The sequence below is a fragment of the Prionailurus bengalensis genome, chromosome C1 (genome assembly GCF_016509475.1).
Source record: "Prionailurus bengalensis isolate Pbe53 chromosome C1, Fcat_Pben_1.1_paternal_pri, whole genome shotgun sequence".
NCBI lineage: Eukaryota > Metazoa > Chordata > Mammalia > Carnivora > Felidae > Prionailurus > Prionailurus bengalensis.
Genome location: NC_057345.1, coordinates 737,212 through 750,692, shown reverse-complemented (window position 1 = coordinate 750,692; position 13,481 = coordinate 737,212). Strand labels below are relative to the sequence as shown.

Genomic DNA, 13,481 nt, shown 5'->3' with positions numbered 1-13,481 from the left:
GCCTTAGATGACAAGTAAAGAGCTCTCAACATTCAGTATGAAGGGCGCGAGTGATTTGAACGGACGCTCCACCAAAGAGCATGTAGAGACAGCAGATGAGCATTTGAAACGATGGCCAAAATCATTAGTTATCAGGGGATGGAAATTAGATCTGTAAGGAGACACCAGTGTCCTACTAGATGGACCAACAGGTGATCCCACCAAGTGCCAAGAAGCGCGTGCGGGAGCGGGGCTTGTGGGCGCTGCCGGTGGGAGAGGAAATGGTGCCAGCACTTTGAAAACAGTTTGGCAGTTTCCTGGTGTTAAGCATATGCCTACCATGCAGGCTCCACTCCTCGGTGTGCACCCGAGACCAGTGAAAGCAGGTGTGTACATAAAGACTTGTACGGGCAGCAACACGGGTGAGTCTCAGCAGCACCGAGTGAGTGGAGCCAGACCACGAGAAAGTACATACTCTGTGACTCCATGGGTATACGCTCCTGGAAGTGTAGTGTATGCTGCTGATGTGTCGTGACAGAAAGCAGATGAGTGGTCACTTGGGGTGGGGCAGCATCCCAGCGGGGCACAGGGGGACGCCTGCACACGGTGGAGGTGTTCATTATCTGAGCTGTGTTGTGTGTGTGTCACATGTCAAGTTGTGCTTATGTGTCGTGTGACCTACACTTCAGCGAAGATCAATTATGTTTTAAATACTAAATGAACAATTAGAAAGCGGCGTGAGCAGGTCTGACCTCTACCTGGGGAACCCTTGTGTTTCACGGTCGCCACTGTTGATGTGTTCTTGGTTTCTGCAATGGGGCCTACTCTACTGACTCTAGGGAGGAAGTCTGGTGGGTGAAGGAGGAGGTAATTTTCTGTCTCTTAAATCATTTCAGGCTAAAAAATCTTAGTACTACTTTTACAAGTTCAATTTAGTGAGTGTTTACTATAGTTCAGTCAGGTTTTAAGGGCCTTGTGTGGGTTCTCATGGGCTCCTCATAGCAAGTGAGGTGTGGATACCATTACTGTCTCCATTTTTGGACCAAAAGCCAGAGTCAGAGAGAGGTTAGGAGCTTAGTGGAGGCTACCTGGTGATGAGAGGGTCAGAATGGGACCCTGGGTGAGTAAGCCCGAAGCACGTGGCCACCACACTGCCTCCAGCTGGCGGTCCTGCTCAGGTGGGCTGGATGTGCACACGAGGCCAATAAAAACTGTTTCTGCCCGGAAACCCAGGGGTGTCCCTCATAGTTTGCAGGGAGTGTAAATGGCACCGCAGGGAACTTGGGAGTGAGAGCCCCTCACAGGTGCTTGAGGTCATGAAGTTGTTCCTCCATGGTGCGTGTGATTGATTTCCAGCTCCCACCACCTTCCCTGCTAGACCTTCCTTCTGGATGTGTGCCATTTGTTTCTTAGACCACGTTAATCACGTATGAGTTCTGGCTCTGAAATAAAGGTGGGACTTCCTGTTTGGCCTCAACGGGTTTGCAGGGGCTGGGTTTATTGAATAGTTGTTTTTGTTTTTGTTTTGTTTTTATGTTTGTTTATTTATTTATTTATTTATTTATTAAAAAAATTTTTTTAACGTTTATTTATTTTTGAGACGGAGAGAGGCAGAGCATGAATAGGGGAGGAGCAGAGAGAGAGGGAAACACAGAATCTGAAACAGGCTCCAGGCTCTGAGCTGTCAGCACAGAGCCCGACGCGGGGCTCGAACTCAGGGACCGTGAGATCATGACCTGAGCCAGTCGGACGCTTAACCGACCGAGCCACCCAGGCGCCCCAATGTTTGTTTATTTTTGAGAGAGACACAGAATGCAAGCCGGGGAGGGGCAGAGAGAGAGGGAGACACAGAATCCGAAGCAGGCTTCAGGCTCTGAGCTGTCAGCACAGAGTCTGACGCGAGGCTGGAATGCAGGAACTGTGAGATCATGACCTGAGCCGAAGATACTTAACTGACTGGGCCACCCAGGCGCCCCAATTGAACAATTTTTGATCACATAGTATGTGCTAGGTTCTGTGCTCGACACTGGAAGCAAAAAAGATGACCTAGGCTAATAAGACAAGATGCGGAGGGAGAACATGATGGCACAGGTGGGTTCCACCAGACATAAGATTCAGGAGAAAGGCTCACTGGCCATTTCCTGTGACTCCAGAGGGAGAGGTGCCCTCAATGAGGGTAACTCATACCTGCTCTCCAGCACTGGCTCATCCTGGTCTTTCCATGACGTTGCCTGAGCTGGCGTCCCCGAAGTACTTTACGGTCCCCACCACGGTCCCCACTGTTCCTCTGATTGCTGGCATCTGCTGGGTGGGTGACTGGTTTGTCAGGGGACGAAAGGGAAGTGATGTGGGGACAGGAGGCAGGGTGGTAGGGACGGATGGGGACCATGCCTCTCTCTGTTTCTGATTGGGAGGACTAGGATTGGCTTTATGCAGGGAGAGCCTGGTTCCTGCTCTTCTAGCAACATGATAAAGTGAATTCCACCCCGCACCCCCCATTGAGTCTCTTCCTTGTGAACGAAGAGATGAGGATGGACTGAGAGCTGTGCCGGCCACTGTGGCAGTCGTACCGTCGGGCGCCGTGAGTGAGGCTGGTCCGAATCGGAACGTAAACCACACATTGGATTGTAGAAGCTTAGCATGACACACAAATGTAGAATATCCATTTATAATTTTCTCTATTGATTACGTATTGAGATAACATTTTTGATATATTGGGTTAAATAAATACATTATTAAAATTAATGGTAACCTGTTTCTTTTTATTTTTTCCCTATGTGTACCAGAAAACAGAAACTTCTGAAAGTGGTTCACGTTGTGTCTCTGTTAGACAGCAAGCCAATTGGACAAGAGACGTAGGAGCCTGTGAGCATGGGGGCTGGAGGGGATGGGAGACCCAGAAACTCTTACTCCTAATGAGTGGCTTCTCCTGACCTAGCTGGAAAGCAATTTTAAGATGCTTCCTCTAGAAATGGAGAAACCAAGATCTCTTGCCCCCGATGCAGCACTTGCAACAGGAAGGAGAAAGGTCTCCGTGCTTCCCGGGTCAGAAGGCGGCCTGACGTGTTAACTTCTGTTGCATCATTGTCAGCTTGCCCTGGCGGAGTGATATGTGGGTGCAGGTGACCGAGAAGTGAAACGTCTTTTTATGGTCCTGTGACCGTACCCAGCCAGTCACAGATTGCTTATAGTGCCTGGCATGGTCAACTCCAGAGGTACCTGAGTCCGAATTGTGGTCTTGCCATTTGTGACTCCCTCTATTTCTCTTGTTTCCCATGTGGACAGTTGGTAGGACCTCTTCCCAAGATTGTGAGGACACAGCAGGTGCTCCTAAGTCACAGCTGTGACCTGGGAGTAGATCATAAATCCCTTTTTACTTCTGAAGTGGTTAGGAATCCAAGCAGTAACATCCTGGAGACGTAGGTCCGCAGAAGGACGTTTGACTGTCACTCTTTTAGACTCTGGTGCCGGAAGACAGGGAGTTTGTCTTTTCACCACAGTGTCCTGTGTCCATGGCAGATGCTTAATAAACAGATGTGAGCGAATGAATAAGGTGTGTGTAGAGTGAGGCCAGGAGTGCTGCTGATTCAGGAATTCAGGTTTTTTGCTCTCCAGCTGGACATCACACCCGATCAGAGTGAGCAGGCTGCACCTGCTCCCATTGCAGCCGAAATGATCTGCTGTCGAAGAAGCAGAGCCGTCTGGTAGAAATCAAGACACATTCAGAAGAAAGAAGCAGTGTTGACGGTGCGAGTCGTGCTTCTGGTTTCTGCAACTTTATGGGGAGACGCAGAGCTACAGACCGTCTGAATCTACACTCTGCCGTGAGAAGACGGCTTAGGACGGTTCTGCCCACCAAGCAGAAGACACCAGCTCCCTGGGTATCGGTCAGACTGTCTCTCACCGCTGTCACCTAGAATGTGGTCCTGCATCCTAGTCGTATGTGTTTCCACTCCCATGGCCTGCGTTTCAAATCATGGACACCCCTTGGCCACTGCCTTCAGGTGGGAGGGAAGAATCCGATGGCCTCAGAAGGAAGCATAAGGGCAAGCTGGGCACAGGTGGAGAGAGTGCCCACGGACCAGCTCGCACGCACACGCGTCTGACTCTGGAAGAGGCTCTGGAGGAAGAGCTGCCACCAGATGAGGGGCATCTGGTGAGGAGCGGCAGAGAGGAAGGGCACCCTCGTCCTGGTCAGAGACAAGCCGCCGTCCGCGTGTCTTCGTTCCGTCGGCTTCCTGGACTCAGGGGGCAAGTGCCGTGTGAGACGCCGAGGCTGGAACTGGGCGTGGGCGGTCTCCGCTTCTCTGAGGCCCCTTCCGACAAGAGGCAGCGCCACAGAGGAGGGGCTGGGCTCAGCTCCCCGGGGCTCCGTCAAGGGCTGTAAGGTCCCCAGGGGTGTCTTCCAGGTTCAGTTTGGTGCTCTGTCAGCCAGAAATATGAGGTGGGCTAAGTTTCAAGTTCTTGTCTAGTTCAAGAATTTTCCTAAACAGGCACAAAATAGTACACATAGTTTAAATAAGTCTGAATTTAAAATTACTTAGTACAGGGGCGCCTGGGGACCTCAGTCGATTGAGCCTCTGACTTCCGCTCAGGTCATGATTTCACAGTTTGTGAGTTCAAGCCCTGCGTGGGGCTTTGTGCTGACAGCTCAGAGCCTGCAACCTGCTTCGGGTTTTGTGTCTCTGTCTCTCTCTGCCCCTCCCTCACTCACACTTTGTGTGTGTGTGTGTGTGTGTGTGTGTGTGTGTGTCTCTCTCTCTCTCTCTCTCTTTCTCTCTCTCTCAAAAATAAATAAACATTAAAACTTTTTTTTAAATTAAATTATTTAGTATAGATAGCAGAAATGCCTTCTCTCTCAGCCTCTTTGGTCTCAGCTGCAGAAGCGAGGTGGTGAAGGGGACGCTGTCATTTGGGAAGTGTAACAATAAGATGCACAGGCAGTGCCACCACCCTCAGAAGTCAACCTGTGGCAAACGCGGCTACCCTGCCAAGCAGAAGGGAACTTGCACCGGAGCATCAAGGCTGAAAGATGAGACACCCGTCACGACCAGGTGAATGAGGCACCTAGAAATGGGGTGCTGCAGATCCAGGTCTGGATCCCGGGAGGGGCAGCACCTCGACCCACAAGAGCAGCTGTCTCAGCCCCTGGTTCCTCTTAAGGATTTCAAGGAGACGTCGCACGATAAGTGTTCTCGCTTAAAAAGAAATGATTTAGTGCAATCACAGGATACAGTTGACCCGCAAGTGACACGGGGGTTAGGGGCGCCAACCGTGCCCCACCTCGGGCAGTTGCAAATCCTCATAATAGCTTTTAACTTCCCAAACACTTCACTATGAAGAGACTGCTGTTGCCCAGAAGCTTAGAATAAGTCTATTAGGATGTATTTTATACATATGTCATATGCTGTATTCTTAGGATAAAATAAATAAGAGAAAAGAGAACATCAGTAAGAAAATCACAAGGAAGAGAAAATACACTTATGGTACCGTACTGTATTTATCAAAACCGATCCATGTGCAAGTAGACCCGTGCAGTTCAAACCCCTGTTGTTCAAGGGTCAACTATATTTGAAATTAAAAAAAAAAAATTTTTGTTAATGTTTATTTATTTTTGAGAGACAGAGAAAGAGCATGAGTGAGGGAGGGGTAGAGAGAGGAAGACACAGAATCCAAAACAGGCTCTAGGCTCTGAGTTGTCAGCAGAGCCCAATGCGGGGCTCGAACCCGCAAGCCGTGAGATCGTGACCTGAGCTGAAGTCGGACACTTAACTAACTGAGCCACTCAGGCGCCCCTGAAATTTTTTAAAGAAGTTTTCAGCGACATACATCTTATCAGATTTAATTTTAATATGTTCTGAAGTATAAACTGTTTAGAGTAAAAATTTATTTTATTTTTTATTTTTTTTTTAATGTTTATATTGAGAGAGTGTGTGCATGCAAGAGCAGGGGAGGAACAGAGAGAGAGGAGAGAGAGAGTACCAAGCAGGCTCTGAGCTTTCTGCGCAGAGCCTGACGCGGGGCTCGAATTCGTGATCCGTGAGATCATGTCCTAAGCCAAAATCAAGAGCTGGATGCCCAACCGACTGAGTCCCCCAGGGACCCCTCTGGTAATTTTTAAATGTGGCACTGCATGGCGGCCTGGAAGTAACTTATGCATGGAGGTAGAAATAGCGCTTTCTGAGGAAGGGGTTTAAGTAAATAAATAACCCTTGGAATCTGTAATTGTTGATCTGGCTGCCTTCTCAATCAGGCACGTCTCCGTGTAGGGGAATAGGGAGGTTTACAAAAGTGATTATTGTTATTTTTTTATGTTTATTTTTGAGAGAGAGAGAGAGAGACAGAGTGTGAGCAGCGGAGGGGCAGAGAGAGAGGGAGACACAGAATCTGAAGCAGGCTCCAGGCTCTGAGCTGCCAGTGCAGAGCCCAACACGGGGCTGGAACCCACGAACTGCGAGATCGTGACCTGAGCCAAAGTCGGACACTCAACCGACTGAGCCACCCAGGCGCCCCATATTGTTATTTTTTTTTTTGATAAAAAGTCTTACTTTTTGTCATTAGACAAACTGTGTGCTTTACAGTCTGTCCATGTTGCATTGCTTTCCTGTTGTCGTGAGGCTCACGGTTAACTTTTGTCAGATAGTGTATCCTTTTTGGTGTACGTGGGCCTGTTCCGACCCCTTGCTGGAGCACTGGTAGAGAGCTGGGAAATCCGGGAGGTGAGTGCCGGGGTGTCGTTGTGGCCATTCACGGGCCACCAGGCTTTTCCACCGCACTGATGTCGGGGTTGAGCACAGACTTCCGGAAGGACATGTTAGGTTCCCACAAATGCGCTTTGAGTGTGAGTGGCATTTGGCTATCAGTGACTCTATGAATTGCCTGTGTAGGTTTTGTCATTTGAGAAGCATTAAGAACCTTTATTTTTAAAAAGTAGTCAACAGAAGTCAGTGAGGCTCCTCGTCTGCCTTCTAGAATGTCGGTTGGGGACCTCAGGGTAGTCAGACCATTTGTAGGGCTACTAGGTGTGTTCGCTTTCTATAGAGATTGTTTCTTGGGTCTTACTTTTCTGTTCACAGAACTAGCATGCTTGTTGTATGAATTTATTTCTGCTGAGGATGATTAAATTTTTGCATTCTCCTAGTGCTTCAGGGGATGCACCTTAAATGGTGTTTACCAGTAAACTGAGAAAATTACACCGCGTCACCCATAAATGCAAAACATGCCAAGTGGAAGTCTCTTGCGGGTGCATTATCCGACAGCAAGCCACTTAACTAAGTGGGGCTGCTCATGATCTGCGTCAGAAAGTTAAGAGCAGGAAAATCTGAGGGGACCAGGGAGATGCTGAGGGCAGATTATTTAAACACACTGTATCCTAGCAGAGTGGCGCACACACATCATCCCTTTTCAAATAACATGTAAAAGTCTGCCGGATCGCTAACACAGAGCCAAATGAGGATGTCGTGTGATTACATTTCCTGTGTGCGTCTTCGTTACCATTTGCTTACCCGTATCAAGACTAGTTACAGTTCACTTTTTATTTCATTGAATGTTCTGATAGTTGCTACTTCATAGAAGCCGATTGGGTGGTAATTATCATCAAAACAATTAAGTTTTTATCACTTTCTTAAAGTTTTTTTTGTTTATTTTTGAGAGTGCGCGTGCGCACACGTGTGTGAGTGGGGGAGGGGAAGAGAGGAGAGGACGACAGAGGATCCGAAGTGGGCTCTGTGCTGGCAGCAGAGAGCCCGACGTGGGGCTTGAACCCGTGAACTGTAAGATCATGACCTGACTCGAAGTTGGGACACTCAACTGACTGAGTCACCCAGGTGCCCCCTATTTTGAGAGAGACAGAGACAGTGGGAGTGAGAGAGGGACAGAGAGAGAGAGGGGGGGGGAAGAGAGAAAGAATCCCAAGTGGGCTTCGTGCTACCAGCGGTGGAGCCGGGCGTGGGCTCGAACTCATGAAACGCGAGGTCATGACCTGAGCCAAAACCAAGAGTCAGACGCTTAACCGACTAGCCACTCAGGTGCCCTTTTTATCACTTTTCAAACATGGGTATATAAGCTTCTCTCAAAAATAAACATTAAAAAAAAGAATAAAAAATTATTTATTTCATTTTTTTATTAAAAAGATTTTTTAAATTTTTATCTACTTTTGAGAGAGAGACAGAGACAGAGCAGGAGCGGGGGAGAGGCAGAGAGAAAAAGGGAGACACAGAATCCGAAGCAGCAGATCATGACTGACCCAAAGTTGGACACTTAACCAACTGAGCCACCCAGGTGTCCCAAGAATTTAAAAAAAAATTAAAGCAAATCCCAAGATCACATCATTTCACCAGAAGTAGGAAGTATTTCTAACCTTTGAGGGTTTTACTCCCATGGTGACCCAAACAAAAGAACAGCAACTCTCAGACGTCACCAGACCCCCAGGCCATGTTCAGATTTTCTTGATTTTCTCTAAGAAGTCTCTAACATCTTTAAAAAACATTTAATGGAAAATCGAAATGCATCCAAAAGTTAATAGTACAAGAACTTTGTCATCAGACTAGAGCAATTACCACCTCACAGCCGGTCTCGCTTATGTACGTCTTTGCCTGTTTTCCTCCTTGTTTTAAAGCAAACTTCAGACACGTCATTCAAGTCTTTACTACGTTAGCATGTACTTCAGATGTCGGGCTGTGGGTGGGTCGTGTTGGATGCAGTGTCCACAGCGTACGTCCCGGGCGCCTGCTACAGCCACAGTGACCTGTCGTGGCGGCAGCGGCCTGCCCGGTGTGGCTCGTGGTGTTCGGGTGGTATGTGAGGCGGGGAGGGTTTGAGTTTTTTCTGTTGCCCTTTGGATTTGCACACTTACAATTTTGGAGATTAACTTGGATTTGGGAATGACAGAACAATAGAAAAACTGAAGACGGGTTTAAATTCCTGGCGTAAATCCCTGTCTCTCAAAATGCTTCATTGTCTTGGAGATGAGGGAGGGCACTTCTGTGGCTGAGCCGATTAGAACGAACCGCCGCCCCGTGTGACGCTGGATGCGCAGCGGCGCTCGTTTTGGTTTCTGAAGTTTGAGGGTTGTGTGAAAATTAAGGGGAACTTCACTCAAGTCCACCGGGGATACTAGAAGGGGAGGCTGATAGAGCCGGCGCCACACGACGTCAGGTACAGGCCCCAGTTGGAAAAGACGTGCGCTGCGGCTCCTACGGGAAGTCCACCGCCCCTGCCCCTCAGCCAGTGAGAAACCTCGTCCCCCGGAACCCCTGCTTCTCTCCAGTGGGCTTTCATTCAGAACAACCCTCCCAACTTCCCCTTCCTTCCTTCCTCCCTCCCTCCCTCCCTTCCTCCCTTCCTTCCTTCCTTCCTCCTTCCATAACATAACATTCCTTTCCTTTATTTGTTGGACTTGCCTGTGGTTTTGCTGTAGCTCGCCTGTCCGGGATTGCAGTTCTCTGCTGTTCCTGAATAAACTTGTCTTTTGGTGGTAAAGTAACTGGCAGTTCTATTCTGAAGGTTAAGAGGTGCCCCTGCCGTTCGGCTCAGTGCCGCACCGTGGGCCCAAGGCTGTGCCAGCAGCTCGTGTCTTGGGTTGCCCTCCTTTTGGCCGCGAGACCACGTGTGTGCTCTGTTGAAAGGTGGACTTCACGGTCTAATCGCTGAAAAGCTCACAGAGCACTTTCCAGCTGTCTTACTTAATTTTCATTTCAGCTCTGTGGTGTAGGTGACAGGATTCCCATTCTGTAGCAGACGGGCCAGAGTACAAAGTGACTTGATGTCATGTTCCTGGTATGTGGCAGAACCAAAACTCGGAATCATTTGTTTTCTTTAACAGGCTTCACACCCAGTACAGAGCCCACCACGGGGCCTGAACTCATGACCTTGAGGTCAAGACCTGAGCTGAGATCAAGAGTCAGACGCTTAACCAGCTGAGCCACCAGGTGCCCCCTAAATTTGGCATCATTTTTATACCATCACCCCATTTTGCCATTAACAGACTGGCAGTATGAATGTCATTGTTAGTAACTGTAGGGTGCTGGGGGCACCATTGAAGTTCCTTCCCGTACTTTACTGGGGTCTTGAGGAGAGGGAAATGATGCTGCCTTTATCACGAAGTGAGGGGAGCTACCGGAAGCACGTTATGTTGCAAATGTGAAATATTTGAATAAAAAATTTGGGTTAATGCTTTGACTTACAAAGATGTTGGATACGATCTAAATTAGGGCAGATCATATACTTGCTTTTAAGTTATTTAAATTTCTATGAAAAGTATTTTCAGAAGTTCTAAATAAAAGCTAATGGCAGATGTGGGTCATAAAGAACAGATGTGAGATTCTCAGCAGGTCCTGTCTTAGCGGATTAGACTAGGGAACGCACTGAGTCAGCACAGCCAGGGCTTAGCAGTGACTTTGCGGGGAAGGCGAGACTGAGCCCCGGCCACGGAACCTGATGGTGGGGCTTCCAGAAGCCACTGGGGAACCAAGGGTAGTGAAGAGAAAAGCAAAGTGATCCCATGTAAGTAACACTTAAAATGTACAGTTTTTAAATTAGCAAAACTAATATAAACTGCATTATCAATATTTGGAAGATGAAGAGGAAAACATAACCAATAATTCTAATGAAAATGCTATTAGTCTTTTTTAATGTCTTTCTTTAACTAAAATATATTTTGATTCTCCTAAAATAGCTAAAATTATTACACACAAATTTGTTTTGATTTAATATACGACAAGCATTTTCCCAGATGTTTGTACCATCGTGCTATTCTTAGTGATACGTAATAGTTCTCCCAGTAAAAAGTTGACATTAACTAGTCTTATTTTGAAAACTGAAAAGTATGGACAAAAAAAAAAATGTATGCTTCTTGGTTTCAGAGCCCAGATAACTTGTTAACCTTTTATTTAAAAAAGATGTTTCTTCTTTTTAAATACACAAAAAGAAAAGTATCATCATTTATACACTATTCTGTACCTTGTTTATTTCATCTACTTTATCCTCATAGAAGAGCATTCAGGTGAACTTTTAGTTGATAGGAACGAGAAAGTTTTTTGTTTCCTCTCAGTCCCGCTGTGTATTTGAGTGCGCGCGCTCCGTCCTCGATGTCCGTGTGATGCCACTTTCTCTTCGGGTGAGCACGGACTGGCTGGTTTTCCGCCTATGGTGCAGGGTCGCTGTCCATTAGCTTCTAGCGAAGGGGGCCATCCTTCTGTGGATGCACATGGACATCTCATCAAGGTGGTCCTGGACAGGGCCCACCTAGTGGCAGGAAGGCCAGTATGCTGGAGACCCTGAATGCCCCTTCATCAGTGAAAGTCCATCCATGTATAAAAAACTCCTTTTCCAGATTTGATTTCAGAAGATAACATCTTTGAGGTGGGGAATGGAGAATGTAATTAAAAAAATTTTTTTTTAATGTCTAACCACAGGTTTCTCTTTCTCTCCAGGCCAATCATGTAACATAGGTCTCCCAGGACACTTATTTTAGTTCTAGTAGCAGTAGGAATACCTCTTTTCTTAAAAATGAACAAATGTGGGTTTTGAGTCTCTTTGTTGAGACTCAAATGTGGGCACTGCTTGTAGAGGGATCTGTAATTAAAAGGCAGTATTAATAATTTATGCTATTTACTGATGAAAGAGAAATAGATCTGGTTTTGTTCTCTTTGCTTGTGACTAAAGGTTCAAATCAACAAGTATTGGTATTATTGCTTCTGAAATCTTGTGGGGTAACTGAGTTAAATGGATCTTCTCATTTTTAAGACACGTAGGTTTTCAGTTAATTCATTTCTCTGGTTTAAAGCAATGCAACTAGGTGATTACCACATATATAAATCTACAATATATTTAAAAAGAACATCTAAGATGGGGCGCCCGGGTGGCTCAGTAGGTTGTGCGTCCAGCTTCGGCTCAGGTCATGATCTCACAGTTCATGGGTTGGAGCCTCGCGTCCAGCTCTGTGCTGACAGCTCAGAGCCTGGAGCCTTATGTCTGTCTGTCTGTCTGTCTGTCTCTCTCTCTCTCTCTCTCTCTCTCTCTCTCTCTCAAAAATAGACATTAAAGGGGTGCCTGGGTGGCTCAGTCAGTGAAGCGTCTGACTTCAGCTCAGGTCATTATCTCACAGTTCGTGAGTTCGAGCGCTGTGTTGGGCTCTGTGCTGACAGCTCGGAGCCTGGAGCTGCTTCGGATTCTGTGTCTCCCTCTCTCTCTCTGCCCCTCTCCTGCTCATGCTCTGTCTCCCTCTCAAAAAACGAATAAACATTAAAAAAAATTCAAAAAAAATAAAAATTAGCTCAATATTTTAGTGTTTAAATAAGAAGTTACATGTGTTGACTAAAACTAACAAGTCAGTTCACATCATGAAAACCATTAACTTATTTTTCTTCACAGTTCTTAGAAGGATGGAATAAAGTGACTTCTTTATAGACTAAGAACAGTTCTCTAACATAGAGGGGGGGGTGATGTTGCTGGAATCCAGCTACTCCCAACTCTGCGTAATCGTGTAGGAGATGTGATATGATCACATGTACGTAGGTGTGTGCACGTGAGCGGTGGCAGGACGTCCTGGCCGGCAGGAAGAACCAGGGCAGTCTACAAGCTCAGAGGACACAGCATCCCAGCTTCCTCTTGTGAAAATTCCCTCGTATGTTCTTGGTGCTCTTACTGTCACATACGTTAACGTTCACAGCTTGCAGTCCGAAAGAGTTTGTAGGTGAGGGCTGGAGTGAGCATCAGCCTGTGTGCCACAGGCTAAAGTGCCTGCAGTGTAGCCTCCCCGGTGCTCCCTTTGATCAGGGAGGCTCGAGGTGTTCTTGGAAGCTTTCCACATGCTTCCGGCACCCGCTTCAAGTAATGCCTTTAGAAACAACTATTTTGGTCAGAAATATTTCTGAAGCCGTGTCACTGTGTATCACCTTCCCGAGGTGCCTTTACCTCCTGTCCTGTCCCTGTAAGGCCTTTCCTGATGGTTCTGCGGACTTTCACTGCAGGTCAGTGCTGGTGACACGAGATTGCTTTCTAGAGGTCTAGCGTGCACCCTGCCCGCCCCTCTGTCCTCTGCCTGGCCTGTTCTGTAGCTGTGAATAGATGGCACGGTTGAGAGCAGGAACTAAGAACCCACACACGCTTTTTAAAGATACCTCTTCTTGGGAAAGATATTTTTGTTTTCATCAGTAAGTATACATGGAGTTTCTGTAATGGAAACCACGTCAATTTATTCTGAGTGCGTATGTGCAGAATAGGGAAGTTTATCTAGACTGGGAACTCTAACAAACATGCTTCCTGGGTCCTCCAGACAATTTCCCCCAGATATGTTTCAATCTCAAGAAAATAAATAGCCATTGTTAATTAAGTATCTGGTGATTATAATATTAACTCTGTGACTTTTGCATAAAATCTCCTTTGTGTGTTTGCAGAGGACGATGAGGCCCCTGGATAAGCCACGTTTGCACGGGGGAGCCAATTGTTAAGAGATGTTGATATATCCTCAGTGTGGGGATACATTGGTCATAATTATGACT

At 46.9% G+C, this 13,481-nt stretch overlaps 1 protein-coding gene across 5 annotated transcripts in view; it reads left to right on the top strand.

Moving 5' to 3' along the window:
- GNB1 (G protein subunit beta 1) overlaps positions 1-13,481 on the top strand; it is an 89,472-nt gene that overhangs the window by 42,547 nt on the left and 33,444 nt on the right. Inside the window, exon 1 of one of the 5 annotated variants that reach the window (XM_043573561.1) lies at positions 10,352-10,482. The exons of the other annotated variants lie outside the window; for them this stretch is intronic. The gene's annotated coding sequence lies outside the window, so the exon portion shown is untranslated. Of the gene's footprint in view, positions 1-10,351; positions 10,483-13,481 lie in introns of those variants that run through there. 5 annotated transcript variants of the gene reach the window in all.